This window comes from Coregonus clupeaformis, chromosome 12, assembly GCF_020615455.1.
Source record: "Coregonus clupeaformis isolate EN_2021a chromosome 12, ASM2061545v1, whole genome shotgun sequence".
In the NCBI taxonomy this organism is placed as follows: domain Eukaryota; kingdom Metazoa; phylum Chordata; class Actinopteri; order Salmoniformes; family Salmonidae; genus Coregonus; species Coregonus clupeaformis.
Genome location: NC_059203.1, coordinates 30,295,336 through 30,312,518, shown reverse-complemented (window position 1 = coordinate 30,312,518; position 17,183 = coordinate 30,295,336).

The window sequence follows — 17,183 nt, the reverse complement described above, 5'->3', positions numbered from 1 at the left end:
CTGTCACCCTGACGGGTGGGGTGGGGTTCGGACCAGTGCTGGGAAACCAAGGTGCCTAGAAGAGACAAGGCTTCTCCTAGCATGCTTTGATCTCGGCTCTGCTCACGTCTCAGGACCTCCAGCTTCTGCTGCAGGCCCTGCATGTGCTGTAGTCTAGGACAGAATAGAGGACAACAACGTTTGTTTGTACCCATAATAACTCAAAGCAAACACAACAGAATCAAATGTACATAACTTACATGAAATTATTATCTTAAGTATGTCAAATAGTATTCTCAGCACTCAGAACCAAATATTGTGTGTGCCGTCCAGCTAATGTTTGGGTCTAATCAGGTGGGTCTAATCCTGAATGCTGATTGGTTATAACCGCATTCCAGACGGTGTCTATTCCATAAATTACCAAGGCTAGATCTATGACGTTAGAATGCATATTTATTCTGTTCCATCTGACTGCGCAGCCAGTCGAAATCATGAATCAGCATCATTTGTATGGATATACAGTGCATTCGGAGAGTATTCAGACCCCTTGACCTTTTCCACATTTTGTTACGTTACAGCCTTTTTCTAAAATTGATTCATTAAACATTTTCCTCATCAATCTACACACAATACCCCTAATGAGAAAGTGAAAACCGGTTTTTAGAAATGCTTGCAAATGTAAAAAAAAACAAAAAACAGAAATACCTTATTTACATAAGTATTCAGACCCTTTGCTATGAGACTCGAAATTGAGCTCAGGTGCATCCTGTTTCCATTGATCATCCTTGAGATGTTTCTACAACTTGATTGGAGTCCACCTGTGGTAAATTCAATTGATTGGACATGATTTGGAAAGGCACACTCCTGTCTATATAAGGCCCCACAGTTGACAGTGCATGTCAGAGCAAAAACCAAGCCATGAGGTCAAAGGAATTGTCCGTAGAGCTCAGAGACAGGATTGTGCAGAGGCACAGATCTGGTGGAATGGTACCAAAAAAATGTCTGCAGCATAGAAGGTCCCCAAGAACACAGTGGAAGAAGTTTGGAACCACCAAGACTCTTCCTAGAGCTGGCCGCCCGGCCAAACTGAGCAATCGGGGGAGAAGGGCCTTGGTCAGGGAGGTGACCAAGAACCTGATGGTCACTCTGACAGAGCTCCAGAGTTCCTCTGTGTAGATGGGAGAACCTTCGAGAAGGACAACCATCTCTGCAGCACTCCACCAATCAGGCCTTTATGGTAGAGTGGCCAGACGGAAGCCACTCCTCAGTATAAGGCACAAGACAGCCCGCTTGGAGTTTGCCAAAAGGCACCTAAAGACTCTCAGACCATGAGAAAGAAGATTCTCTGGTCTGATGAAACCAAGACTGAACTCTTTGGCCTGAATGCCAAGAGTCACGTCTGGAGGAAACCTGGCACCATCCCTACGGTGAAGCATAGTGATGGCAGCATCATGCTGTGGGGATGTTTTTCAGCGGCAGAGACTAGGAGACTAGTCAGGATCGAGGCAAATATGAACAGAGAGTACAGAGAGATCCTTGATCAAAACCTGCTCCAGAGTGCTCAGGACCTCAGTCTGGGGCGAAGGTTCACCTTCCAACAGGACAATGACCCTAAGCACACAGCCAAGACAACGCAGGATTGGCTTCGGGACAAGTCTCTGAATGTCCTTGAGTGGCCCAGCCAAAGCCCGGACTTGAACCCGATCGAACATCTCTGGAGAGATCTGAAAATAGCTGTGCAGCGACGCCCCCATCCAACCTGACAGAGCTTGAGAGGATCTGCAGAGAAGAAACTCCCCAAATACAGTTGTGCCAAGTTTGTAGCGTCATACCCAAGAAGAATCGAGGCTGTAATCGCTGCCAAAGTTGCTTCAACAAAGTACTGAGTAAAGGGTCTGAATACTTATGTAAATGTGATATTTCAGTTTATTCATTTTTTATACATTTGCTAAACTTTCTAAAACCTGTTTTTGCCTTGCCATTATGGGGTATTGTGTGTAGATTGATGAGGGGGGGGAACAATTTAATCAATTTTAGAATAAGTCTATAATGTAACAAAATGTGGAAAAAGTCAAGGGGTCTGAATACTTTCCGAATGCACTGTATACAAAGAAATATCAATAGAAAACTGGTAAAACCAAACGAAATCCAGCTAGTTTGCAGTCTTCCCTGCTTCAATTTTAAGTGATTGTGTTAGATGTGTTGTTGGCTAGCTCTTCTGAACAACAGTGTCCTGATGAGAGAGCACATTTTCTATGCTAGGTGAAATTACGCATCATTAGCTCATTGTTATGGATGTATCCAAATAACTGTCACTAGAAAACAGCTTAAACAAATGCAAATGCAAATGCAGCTACTTATTGTTGTTATTCTGGCTGCACTGTTTGACTGTAAATTAGCTAGCTAGCAAGCAAGGGATAAGAAAAAACTTAACGACTGGGTCGCGTTTCTGGAAACCGAACCGATAGAACGAACGATCAGCCGGCTTGGGTAGCAACCCTAGATTTGAATATGTTGGTAACTCGTTGTATAAAAGTGATAATGCCCTCGAAGCGCGTGTTTGGAGAATATCTTGGCACGGTTTGCCGACCCTCGACTTCGTCTCGGCCCTAACAACACCCGTGCCAATATATCCTCCAAACACCAGCTTCTCGGGCATTATCACTTAAGTATCACACTTGTTACCAACTTTCACTCCAAACACCCTCATTAAGTGTCAATTCAACATCAGGACCTAGGCTTGAAATTACAGTTATAAATGCCACCTGTCCTCACCTTGGCGGCTCTGTCCTCCATCTCTCTCAGCATCTGATTCTGGGAGCTCAGTTTATTCAGCATGGCCTCAAACTGCTGTGCAAAGCCATCCTGCAGACTGGCTATGTTTTGCTGCACTGTGAAATACGTTGAAAGGTAATCCTAATTAATACACAATAAATTCCATAGCACTATAGACCTATGTAAAAAGATAGCCACCATCAATCTACGTTACATACTGTCCATTATAGCCACTGAGACCAGCTCATTTATCATAATTAAAAAATAGAGGTTATAAGACATTTTCTAAAAAATAAAATGTGCACAAGATCATCATTTGACTACTGAACAAGTGTTCTATCTACTGGTCCCAGAGATTATGTCCTTTATAAACATGTTTATTAATGAGAATTACAAAATATATTATACTAAAAGTTAAGAGAAATTGTTCTAAGCGACTTGCATGTTGTTATGTTGCATCAATTCAAATCTGGTATAGGAACAAAAAGAGGTCAATACACGTCTTCTAAAATAGACTAGTATTTTAATTAATGCAAACACTTGAATGGTAAATATGATGTTCTGATATACGGGCCCACTGAAAAACCACGCAGGGCAGTCAGAGAACTGAGCCATTGTTATAAGTTCTTCTTTAAATACTCTGACAGAGATAGTTCCTGCTCCAAGCAGGCCTATCAGAGTAGAGACTGAGCGTGGTTTTAGACTTACTCAGCCTATCGTTGGCGCACAGGCTGGTCCCAGACCCTTGGCGCTTCACTGTTGCCAGGCATTAGTTTTTATCTCCACAACTTGTCTCGTGTCAGCAACCTCAGACATAGTCTGTTTCTCTCCACTGTAGCAGAACATATGTGTGTATGTGAGTCACAAGTCTGTCTCAGCCTACCCCCATAATGGTTCCTCACATTAATCACAGCTTGTTATGTTAAACAATCTATATCAGTACAGCACAAACCTATTATGTTTAATCATTAATGTATTCTTTCTAAGCTAGGCATCACATCTAGTTATAAGAAAATAGATCCCAACATCCCCCTTTTCACACCCGCTGGGTGTGAACCCAAAATAAGAAATTTCAGGGAAATTTAGGATTTCCCCTTTTGACACCCACTAGGGTGTCACTCATTAAAATACAATACAAACAAAAAGAATCACACTTTTATTAATAGGCAATAATGATAATAAAAAGGCCTTCAGTCCTTCCATCTACACCTAACTTGTACTAGGTTGGCTACCAGCCACCCAGGAACTTCAAACCTTCACATAAGGAAAGACAAACATTCACAATAGTTAACTTGATTAATAAAGCATAAAACATAAACAGGGAAGTAAACTTTGGCCCCCTTTAGACACCCTCTAGGGTGTCACTCCACCACCTCACCAATAGCAAACCAAGGGTCATCCTTTGTCAACCCCAGTTTCTTCCGAAAGCTAGACTCAGTGTCTGCATCCCCTTCTTGAGCCCCTAGGAGGGGCATCATACCAGCCGTATGCACGACATCTGTAACAGACTTTCTCAAACAAGGAATTACACAGGCAGCACAGCACATTAATATTAGAAACACAACTACTAGGGTCAGAAATCCAGTAACCACCATAACAGAGTACTTACCAAACCAATCATTCAACCAGGAGAACAGTCCGTTGCTCTTCATTTCAGCTGATAGTTTATCTATACCAACTAGGGCTTTAGAGATACTCCTGTCAGGACTGGTATTGTTAGGGATAAACGTACAACAATGGCTTACCATTCTATAGACACCACCCCTTTCTGCCTGATCTAGAGCCAATCTCTTTTTACTAAGTCATAAGAGTGAGATGGCGGATAATTGTTCAAAGATCCCTTCTGTTGCATCCCTAGTCCAGCCAATAAATCGTTGTTGGTCGTAATAGATATAATTAATCCAATTCACAATTTTTTTTATTGTCACCCACCAAAAGAACGTGGTAGTAAACCCTTCCCCTAATTGTTTCATAGCTCGGTATCCATCCGATACCCCCCTTGGTATCCCAATCGCATCCATCTAAATAGGGCTATTCTCCTTCTTGTTAAAACTCCTCCTACATCTGTTTAATCCTTGGTTCCTGGTAACTAATTCTAACTAGCTGAACCAGTAGAACCAGGGCGCACGTATCTAGCCACCCTTTTGGAATTTTCTGCCTTACACTGCCTTTACTGGCACAAGCCCACCACACATCAGTTACAGGGGCTGTAAGGTTCAAAATTCTCTCCTGTGCTTCCGAACTTAAGTCTGTCACATTACTACTATCTTAAATTGATAATTGGTGATGTCTTTGTTTCTCTTTACCCCCCATCTGGATGTTCAGTCCCGCCCGGTCTCATATCCCCATCCCCAAGTGTATTTAAACACCTGAGTCTAGGAACAATCCGCCGTGGGGGCCGAACACGAATATAATAGGATTTTATCATCCCAATTTGCTTATTGACATGTACCCCACCCATTGGCTACGTCCCTAACCCTTATTCTGAATCTGACAGTCTGCCCTTCTCTGACTCCCATTTTGTAGGCCACTCGTCCTTGACGGTCAGTATGTCGGGTCGCTTCTCTTCTCTTTTACTTCTTAACAATGGTAAGGGCATAGCACAATTGGTGGTGGATCTTGACATATCAAGACCATTACCGAGACTATGATGCAACTCAAGTTATCCATATTCCCAAAAACCACCAACCCTCTCCTGTCCTCAGTCTTTCTGCTTGGTACTACCCCATACTCACACTACAGTGATGATAGGTCGGGGTAGGAGATCTTCGTTAACAGAGGTGATCCCCAGACCCTATTGGTCTAGTTCTTCTCTCTAACTCTGCATGTGTTCAGTGGTGCTTGCATGTGTTCTTACCTTTTTGCAGTGGGTAACGTGGACCCAGGTTGCTCTTTCTGCTATTCTAATGGCAAAGGCAGTGACCAATATAACCTGATAGGGCCCTTCCCAACAGGCCTGCTTCCAGTTTTTCTTCTTTAGGGACTGGATGCTCACCAGTCACCTGGTTAGATAGAGTGGGTCACCTTCTCCTTTAGTTCACCTGTGGGGCACAAAACCTCTGACATACGGGTGTGGTTAATAAACTATCTTCACACGTGTTCAGCTCTCAATTTCTATTTCAGACTTTTTCTTAAAGTATTTTGTCCTCTCCTTCGTATATATTTATTATTTAATCCTACCATCTACTTATCATCCCCCTTTTGACACATGTTTTGCCCATGTGTCAGTATTACCACCTACCTAAACAATCACTTAGGTAATATTGGTAATTTATCATCCAATTGCCATCCCTTATTTTTACCCCCTAATTTTAACATAACAACCCTTTATAACCATCATACTAGGTGTGTTGTTTTTTATTTGAAAAACCCAACTTGAAAAACAACAACCACAAATAGCCAGGCCCCACTTAATTTGGTAGCTCACTTTTATGACCTAAATACTGCCTAACTTCACTACTGCTCCCCCTAGCCCTGGGCAACATTCCAATGAGATAAGCTTATCTCTTTCTCCTGGTTATACATTTTGTTAACCTTCAATTACCTTCAGTAATCTAAAGATGGTAGTACACACAAAACATGATACAGATATCCCCAGTCCTAACCGATCAATAATTGTTTGTATCAATCTAATTCCTCATAACTAATCCATAAAACCACTCAAAATTCCTCGAGTATACAATGATTATTTAATTGATTACCCTAAATCTGCTACATGTGATCTCATCTCAATTGATCCATTATCAATTATTTGATCAACCCCCTAGGAAAATCTGTCTCCCCTTCTATTGTTCCTGTCCCCCCTGTAAATGTCATATTTCATTTTTTAGCCAATACAATCACGGTTACATCAAATGTTCCCTCCTTTGGCAATTTAGTTACTATCTTTCTGGTCCTTTTTCTCATTTGTTAGAGATATTACCAATATCTTCACTATTTTCTGGGAACCTTCTCTTCATGATTGCTACTGGTAATCCTGCCATCTCTACTTCTGGTGTGGTCTAATGTCTATATTAGGGTGTAAGGTAAATTATTCCTGTTGTCTTTTTCAGCTAAACGTTTTATATCCCTCAGTTAATGGTATTTTCTCCCTAATATATCTTCATACTCCTCTTCCTTCCCTAAATGAGATTTAATCCCTTGCCTTTCCTCTACTGTCCTTCTATCATTACTGGATCAATGATAATAACTGTAATAACTATTAATAATAATTGTAATAACTATTTCACATTAAATTGTGCCTTTTTCTGATAATGTTATAATTGTAGCCTATTGCATTACTTTAGTTTAAAATATAAGTTTGTTTATTTAACAAATCTAGAACCCACTATAGGTTGGTGCTATTTTTTTTTCGCTAACCAGAGCCATAAATTATTCTCCTTTGTCCTCGGCTCAATTTTCACAGCTCTATCGCCATTTCAGTTCGCTATTCAATTTCCTTAACTGTTCTCTCTGATTAGGCCCTAATTAATAAAACAAATACTTGCTCTCATTGATAAGCATACATTTAATGATATTCCTATCATTTGAACTATCTCTCACCCCTCCCCTTGCTCCTTCCTACACAACGGGGGAGGCGCGGGGACCTTGTAACATATTTTCATAGACCTTTCTAGAATACTTCTACTTAAGCTATCTAATTCAACCTTTCACATTTCTCAATCCACGTAGTAATCTAGGTCTATAGCCCCAATGCGAAAGCTTTACCCACTGTCCCTACCTGGGTTCGAACCAGGGACCCTCTACATACATTGCCAGTCACCCCACACATTCCGCGATCCTGTCAAAGTATATACTTCCAGTTCATAGAGCAAGTGACGTCACCAAATGAAAACCGCACTAGCTCTCACCTCATTTAGCAACACAAAAACTATCTCTCCATTCACCCATTCCCTATTGAATAAGTGAGTCTTTCTATTTAACCCCAACCACGCTACAAATCTTCCATTCAACATCAACAAACCAAATACTCAGTAGTATCCGGTCACCACCCATACCAGCCGCCGAATTCACTCATACACACAGACCCCACCCCATGCCACCGAAATGCCCAACAAAACATAATAGTTCAATGGAACCCCCTATTGGCTCTCCACTATTTATACATTACTTCCATAACCACACCAGTCATGGTCCGATCACCCATCAAACCCCATCACATGATCAAACAACGGCACAACCTTAAACTCATATGGGGCGGCAGGTAGCCCAGTAACCAAGAGCACCGTGCCAGCAACCGAGAGGTCGCCGGTTCCAATCCCCGAGCCGACCAGGCAAGAAATCTGCCGATGTGCCCCCGAGCAAGGCACCCAACCCCAATTGCTCCTACAAGTCGCTCTGGACAAGAGCGTCTGCTAAATGACAAAAAATGCAAATGTAAATATTCTCTACTTTCTCACCCATGATGTACGTCTTCGTTCGGGTGGGCAAGTTCATACATTATACATTTAAGGTTGCTGGGGCCTCTTTCATTCCCCGCCAATAGATTAGGTAAGGCTATCAGTGGGTACTTGCCCCCTCCTACTCTCTCTCTCTCTCTCTCTCTCTCTCTCTCTCACTGCTTCTTCCTTCCCGTCCTTTCCTCCATTAGTTTCAAGTGTGGATTTTAGAACCTTCAATATTCTTTCCGCTTCTCCACTGGTAGTCATGTTTTTCGTTTTAATTTGTAATATTCGTCCGTTATTTAATTATTTAAAGTATGTCTATCTATTTATTTAAATCAAATTATTCCCACCTAATTAGTGAAAGTCGGTGCATATTTATATTTCAATGACAAACCTAATTATTTCAGTCTAATTATTTAACCAGTATTTTGCAGGGTCAAACATCAAACGTTAAATTAAATAATAAACCAAATTGCTTCAACTTAATTATTTAAAACCAGTATTATTGTCAATGATACCGATGTGGATGTGGTGGAGGAGTCAGGGGCAGGACACAGAGGTAAAGTCCAACAGACTTTAATAGTCATCAAAATGTAAGTCGAAAACCTCCGACCTCAAAACAAACAACGAGGCGAGGGAAAATTACGCACACGCGTAAACACTAAAACACGAAACAAAACGGGAGCAAAACACAAAGCTCCGACACAAAGGCAGGAAGCAACAACACACAAAATTACTAGAACAAAACAAGGAACTTATAGGACACGTAATAATTACACAATTGGACACAGGTGATACAGACAGACAAACATAATCAAATGCAGACACATAGAGCGGTGGCAGCTAATACTCCGGGGACGGCGAACGCCGAAGCCTGCCCGAACAAGGAGGAGGAGCAGCCTCGGCCGAAACCGTGACAGTACCCCCCCCTTGACGCGCGGCTCCAGCCGTGCGCCGACCCCGGCCTCGGGGACAGCCAGGAGGACGCGGACCCGGGCGCGTGGGATGCCCATGGTGAAACTCAGTCAGGAGGGATGGATCGAGTATGTCCCTCCTGGGCACCCAGCACCGTTCCTCCGGACCGTACCCCTCCCACTCCACGAGATACTGGAGACCACTCATCCGGCGCCTCGAGTCCAAGATGGTACGGACTCTGTACGCCGGGGCCCCCTCGATGTCCAAAGGGGGCGGAGGGGTCTCTCCTATCTCATCCTCTTGGAGTGGGCCAGCTACCACCGGCCTGAGAAGAGACACATGGAACGAGGGGTTAATATTTTTATACTCCATAGGCAGTTGTAACCTGTAACACACCTCGTTCAATCTTCTCAGGACTTTGAAGGGCCCCACAAACCGCCGACCCAGCTTCCGGCAGGGCAGGCGGAGGGGCAGGTTTCGAGTCGAGAGCCAGACTCGATCTCCCGGTGCGTACACCGGTGCCTCACTGCGGTGGCGGTCGGCGCTCGCCTTTTGTTGACGGATGGCACGCTGCAGATGGACATGGGCAGCGTCCCCACGTCTCCTCCGAGCGCCGAATCCACTCGTCCACCGCAGGGGCCTCGATCTGGCTCTCGTGCCATGGTGCCAGGACCGGCTGATAACCTAAAACACACTGGAAGGGTGTTAAATTGGTGGAAGAGTGGCGGAGAGAGTTCTGGGCCATCTCTGCCCAGGGGATGAACCTAGACCACTCCTCCGGCCGGTCCCGGCAATAGGACCTCAAAAACCTACCCACATCCTGGTTGACACGTTCCACCTGCCCATTGCTCTCCGGGTGGTACCCCGAGGTAAGGCTTACCGAGACCCCCAACCGTTCCATGAACGCCCCCCAAACTCTGGAGGTGAACTGGGGACCTCGGTCAGACACTATATCCTCGGGTACCCCATAGTGCCGGAAAACATGGGTGAATAGGGCCTCAGCGGTTTGTAGGGCAGTAGGGAGACCCAGCATGGGAAGGAGACGACAGGCCTTGGAAAACCGATCCACAACGACCAAAATGGTGGTATTCCCCTGGGAGGGGGGAAGGTCGGTAACAAAATCCACCGATAGGTGGGACCAGGGTCGTTGTGGAACGGGCAGGGGATGTAGCTTACCCCTGGGCAAATGTCTAGGCGCCTTACACTGGGCACACACCGAGCAGGAGGAGACATAAACCCTCACATCCCTGGCTAACGTTGGCCACCAGTATTTCATGCTAAGACAGTGCAATGTCCGGCCAATACCTGGATGTCCAGAGGAGGGTGATGTATGAGCCCAATAAATAAGTCGATCACGAATCTCGAGCGGAACGTACGTCCGCCCCACAGGACACTCGGGGGGAGTAGGGTCGGTACGCAGTGCCCGCTCGATTTCTGAATCGACCTCCCATACCACAGGAGCCACCAAACAAGACTCAGGCAGTATGGAAGTATGCTCGTTGGACCTCTCCTCTGTGTCATACCGCCGGGACAGGGCGTCTGCCTTACCATTCTGGGACCCAGGGATGTATGTGATCTTAAAAACGAACCGGGTTAGGAACATGTTCCACCTAGCCTGACGAGGGTTCAATCTCCTAGCTGCCCGGATGTACTCCAGGTTACGGTGATCCGTCAGAATGAGGAAAGGGTGTTGAGCCCCCTCAAGCCAATGCCTCCACACCTTTAGGGCCTGGACTACGGCTAACAGCTCCCTGTCCCCAACATCATAGTTACTCTCCGCCGAGCTGAGCTTCTTGGAGTAGAACGCACAGGGGCAGAGTTTAGGTGGCGTGCCGGACCGTTGTGATAGAACTGCCCCAATACCGGTCTCGGACGCGTCTACCTCTACTTGGAATGGGTAAGAGGGATCCGGATGCGCCAGCACAGGAGCTGAGGTGAACAGGTTCTTTAGTTTGACAAATGCCCTGTCCGCCTCAGCCGACCACTGCAAAACGCACCGGACCCCCCCTTTAGCAGGGACGTAATGGGAGCTGCAACCTGTCCAAAACCCCGAATAAACCTCCGGTAGTAATTAGCAAAACCCAAGAACTGCTGCACCTCTTTTACAGTGGTTGGAGTTTGCCAATTACGCACAGCCGATACCCGGTCCACCTCTATCTCCACGCCAGACGCGGACAACCGATAACCCAAAAAGGAGACGGACTCCTGGAAGAACAGGCATTTCTCTGCCTTGACATACAAGTCATGCTCCAACAGTCGTCTCAATACTCGCGCACCTGGGCTACATGCTCGGCTCGTGTAGAAGAATACACTAGAATGTCGTCAATGTACACCACTACACCCTGCCCATGCATGTCCCGGAAAATCTCGTCAACAAAGGATTGGAAGACTGAAGGAGCATTCATTAACCCGTATGGCATGACGAGATACTCGTAATGACCCGAGGTGGTGCTAAATGCTGTTTTCCATTCATCCCCCTCCCTAATGCGCACCAAATTGTACGCGCTCCTGAGATCCAACTTTGTGAAGAACCGCGCTCCGCGTAATGACTCCGTCATCGTCGCAATCAGTGGAAGTGGGTAACTGTATTTCACTGTGATCTGATTGAGACTACGGTAATCAATACACGGGCGCAATCCCCCGTCCTTCTTCTTCACAAAGAAGAAACTCGAGGAGACCGGAGAAGTGGAGGACCGTATGTATCCCTGTGCCAAGGACTCGGCTATGTAAGTCTCCATAGCCGCAGTTTCCTCTTGAGACAGGGGATACACATGACTCCGGGAAGAGCTGCTCCTGTCTGGAGATTTATCGCACAGTCCCCCCTGTCTATGAGGAGGTAGCCGTGCTGCCCTCGATTTGCTAAACACAAGTGCTAAATCCTCATACTCAGGGGGAATGCGCAGTGCGGGCACTTGGTTCGGACTCTCTACCGAGGTCGCCCCTATGGAAACACCTAGACATCTCCCTACACACTGGGCAGACCACTCCATAAGAGCCCTCTGTTGCCACGCTATGGTAGGATCATGGGTGCTTAACCAGGGAAGACCCAACACCACTGGGTACGCAGGAGAGTCAATCAGATAGAACTGAATGATTTCCTCATGACCCCCTGCGTCGTCATCATCAGCGGTGCTGTGACATCCCTGATCAGACCCGACCCCAACGGCCGGCTGTCTAATGCGTGGACAGGGAATGGAACTTCTACCGCCGAAGGGGAATGCCTAACCTAGCACAAAATGCCCGATCAATAAAGTTCCCAGCTGCGCCTGAATCTACTAGCGCCTTATGCTGGGAATGAGGTGCCACCTGTGGAAAACTCACAGGAATACTCATGTGACCAACAGAGAGCTCTGGGTAAGTGGGGCGCCTACTCACCTGAAATGACTCCCCCAGTGCGTGGCCTGCTGTCACCTCTCCTAGGAGACCCTCCCCAGCACCTGGCCGCGGTGTGTCCTCCACGCCCACAGGTGGTGCAGGGGATGGCCTCCCTCGGGTTCCCTCTCCTCCTCTCTCTAGCGCCAGCACCCCCGAGCTCCATAGGAATCGGCTCGGAGGTGCTGGAGGGTGGAATGGACGACCCCCACTCGGGACGTCCGCGGGTAGCCAGCAGGGTGTCTAGACGGATGGAGATGTCCACCAACTGGTCGAACGACAGGTTGGTGTCCCTGTAGGCCAGCTCACGACGAACGTCCTCTCGTAGGCTACACCGGTAGTGGTCGATGAGGGCCCTCTCATTCCACCCCGCATCCGCTGCTAGTGTCCGGAACTCCAGTGCGAACTCCTGTGCGCTCCTCTTCTCCTGTCGGAGGTGGAATAGACGCTCTCCCGCCGCTTTCCCCTCAGGTGGATGATCGAAGACAGTCCTGAAGCGGCGGGAAAACTCCGCGTAGGTGATGGTTGCGGCGTCTATTCCCCTCCATTCGGCGTTGGCCCACTCCAACGCCTTGCCGGAGAGACAGGAGATGAGGGCGCAGACGCTCTCGTATCCCGAGGGCGCCGGGTGTATAGTGGCATGGTAAAGTTCTACCTGCAGGAGGAAGCCCTGACACCCGGCTGCAGAACCGTCATATGCCCTCGGGAGCGAGAGCCGAATGCCACTGGGTTCCGGTGCTGAGAGAGGAGGGCTGGCCGTTGGTGCTGGGATGGTGTGGGAATGCGTGGGCACCTCCCGATACACCAAACGGCGCAGTGTGTTGGACACCTCGTCCATGGCGGCCCCGAGTTGCCGGATCATGGTGTCCTGGTAATTGATCCGGTCCTCCAGGGATTCGGGTGCCGCCGCTGTTCCTGCTGACTCCATAAATGGTGTGTTGTTCTGTCAATGATACCGATGTGGATGTGGTGGAGGAGTCAGGCGCAGGACACAGAGGTAAAGTCCAACAGACTTTAATAGTCATCAAAATGTAAGTGGAAAACCTCCGACCTCAAAACAAACAACGAGGCGAGGGAAAATTACGCACACGCGTAAACACTAAAACACAAAACAAAACGGGAGCAAAACACAAAGCTCCGACACAAAGGCAGGAAGCAACAACACACAAAATTACTAGAACAAAACAAGGAACTTATAGGACACGTAATAATTACACAATTGGACACAGGTGATACAGACAGACAAACATAATCAAATGCAGACACATAGAGCGGTGGCAGCTAATACTCCGGGGACGGCGAACGCCGAAGCCTGCCCGAACAAGGAGGAGGAGCAGCCTCGGCCGAAACCGTGACAATTATGCTATGTCAAACATCAAACGTTAAATCAAATAATAAACCAAATTGCTTCAACATAATTATTTAAAACCAGTATTATGCTATGTCAAACATCAAACGTTACAGTTCAATTATATCAGTTCAAACGTTTCAGTTTAGTCATACTAGTTATTCATTATTCTACCTTTATGTTCCCAATTGTTATTAACGGGTTATACGGTTTAAGCAGCTACAGACTTCTTTAACTCCTAATTAGTTTTCTATCAAGGTATACAGGTTTATTAATTTTAATAACCCGCATTCACTCTTTTATTTCATTGGGATCATTCGCACTCTCATTCATACAACACCCTATACTCTAAACTGTCCCTCTGATCCTAGCCGTACCTAGCCCTCTGGTACGTGTCAGTAGTGCAACACTATCTAAAATTGTACGTGTCCCTCTGATCCTAGCCGTACCTAGCCCTCTGGTACGTGTCAGTAGTGCAACACTTTTAATCCAATAATTCCCTATACCCCCAGTTCCCACCCCTGGTGGTCCTAGCCTGAGGCTTTCAGTATTTTCCCCGATCCTAGCCGTACCTAGCCCTCTGGTACGTGTCAGTGGAACAATACTCTATAATACCATGGTTTAACATTCACATTTACCATAAGTTTGCATGTCACAATATGGTGCTTATCTACTCATAATAATTCGTATAATAATTCATAATTTAGTTCACTTACATCAAACAGGTGTTTCACAGAATTAATTTGGATAAAGCCAATGTGCAGAACTTTAGTTATATAACAATAGGTGTCTGCTTACCTGTTTTTAGTTGTCCGGACTCTTTGTGAAACACACCGTCCAACGATAGCGATGTCCAATCGGCCGGACAATACCCAGCGAAGTCCCTCTACCAGATCACGTCGGCGGTCACCAATTGTTAAGTTGCGTCAATTCAAATCTGGTATAGACTAGTATTTTAATTAATGCAAACACTAGAATGGTAAATATGATGTTCGTATATACGGGCCCACTGAAAAACCACACAGGGCAGTCAGAGAACTGAGCCATTGTTATAAGTTCTTCTTTAAATACTCTGGCAGAGATAGTTCCTGCTCCAAGCAGGCCTATCAGAGTAGAGACTGAGCGTGGTTTTTTAACTCAGCCTATCGTTGGCGCACAGGCTGGTCCCAGCCCCTTGGCGCTTCACTGTTGCCAGGCATTAGTTGTTATCTCCACAACTTGTCTCGAGTCAGCAACCTCAGACATAGTCTGTTCCTCTCCACTGTAGCAGAACACATGTCCTTGAGCGGTTTAACAAAGAGGCAGTGTGTATGTGAGTCACAAGTCTGTCTCAGCCTACCCCCATAACGGTTCCTCACATTAATCACAGCTTGTTATGTTAAACAATCTATATCAGTACAGCACAAACCTATTATGTTTAATCATTAATGTATTCTTTCTAAGCTAGGCATCACATCTAGTTATAAGAAAATAGATCCCAACAATGTCTTTGCAAAATCTGCAAAATCTTTGTTGCCCGTTGTAGTGCTCTGATCAATATGATTTATAGAGAGCTTGATCTTAAACACACATAGAAGCAGAGTTGATCATTATCTTATCAGAAAACGAGTACCAGGCCAGTAGCACCATTCAGCAAAAATATTTTATTCTGGATGTTGACTTACATTTTCAAGGTTGGCACATAATTGTAGGAATCCAGAGGTGAGAATGTCACTGATAAAAATACAATTAAACCACAAAATAGGCTACCTTATATTGTTTGTATCTTTCACACAATAAAACCCCTGCAGAAACATGGACATAGGTGACACTCATTAGGCACAGCTACCACTCACAATTTTATTTTGCCTTTTTCTTGTACTCTTCACACCTGTCCAGTACACCAATAGTTTTGTCACTTGTAAAGCTTGGTGCCCTCCCTTTGTCCTTTACGTCTCCGAACAGGAATGGTTTGGCATGGTAACTGCTTGAAATCTTTGGCTCACTTCCCTGAAACACAATGACCGGTTCATCATAAAACAAAGAGAAGCTCTGACAATTTTGAGTTTGTTCTTCAGCTCAACAGGTGAATTGCTAAACGTTGTGTTATAAATTGATGGGATATTACATATTATGAGCAAAAATAATGCATTTACTGAGCTCAACACTGTGGCACAAACGTGGACATGATTATATGAAAAGAAGATGGTTCAGTAAATTGAAGAAAAGATGGGCTAATACCTACCTCCTGTGACTGTGAGCTAACATTACCGGATGTTCTGTTTGAAAAGCCCATGTCTTGCGACATGTCCTGAGAGTTTTCAGGACAAAACTGGGATCCAAACAGAAACTGTGAGTCTGTCAAGCTGGAGTAGTCACTGGTAGCCCCATACCTGATGGTGATCTTGGGCCCACTAACGTTACATGTTATAAAAACACAAACACACATTTTTTATTCATTTAAGGGGCTACACAAACATTTAGGCTAACTAGCTCAATTTAAATAATAATATATTTTTCAAAGCTGAATAAATTGTCTGCTGCAGTGCACGCTTAGCTAGCAAGCCACTGTAACAGTTAAAGTTTTTCAATCAATTTTGGGGAGTATTATCTTCTTTGCTAATGTTATGCTCAGTGGCGACCCATCATTCAGGGCAGGTGGGGTAGAGCCACTTGTTTTGGGACCCACATTTTTAGCGAAAAAAGTGTTTCAGCCTAGCTCAGTGCTTTCTGTGGTGGTGGGACGGCCAGCGGAAAATACGGAGCATAGGGGTTGGTAATGTTCTCTAAGGGTAGAGCTCGAAAATTCAAGCCCCTTGGGTGCTGCCATAGAGTTACATTATAAATGCCCATCCAAGAAGGCTCAAGGTCATTGGCCACAGATAAAATTATGTCAAATCACGTTATATCTACAGTAGCTTGTTCATGTCAACATCATACTTTCAAAATCTTAGCTAGCAGTCATCATCATGAATCAAGTCGACAATGTACTGGCAAATCCTTTTTAATCCTTGTCATATGAAGATAAATAATGAAGAGAAATTACAGATAAAATATATCGGTGCTCATCGGCCATTGGACATAAACATTACACAACAAGTTGGAAATCGCATTCAACAATGAGTGGTTTGGAAGGAATCAGTGGCTAACTGCAAGCATTGCAAAGCAATCACTAGCCTGCTATTCAGTGGAGTGGCTGTGTGGTCTCAAATCTAGGATTAAGGGTCTCTTTCCCAAGCTTAAAATGATAAACATTCAACATTGGCCATGATGTCAATCCAACATGATTTCTGCTGTGCTCAAAATAACTGTTAACTCGGAACTGGGACATCTGACTTCAGTGAGTTAAAAACAACTGGGAACTCAGGAAAAAAATGAACTCCGACTGGGAAAATACGTTTTGAACGGTCATCCAACTCGGAATTGTAAGT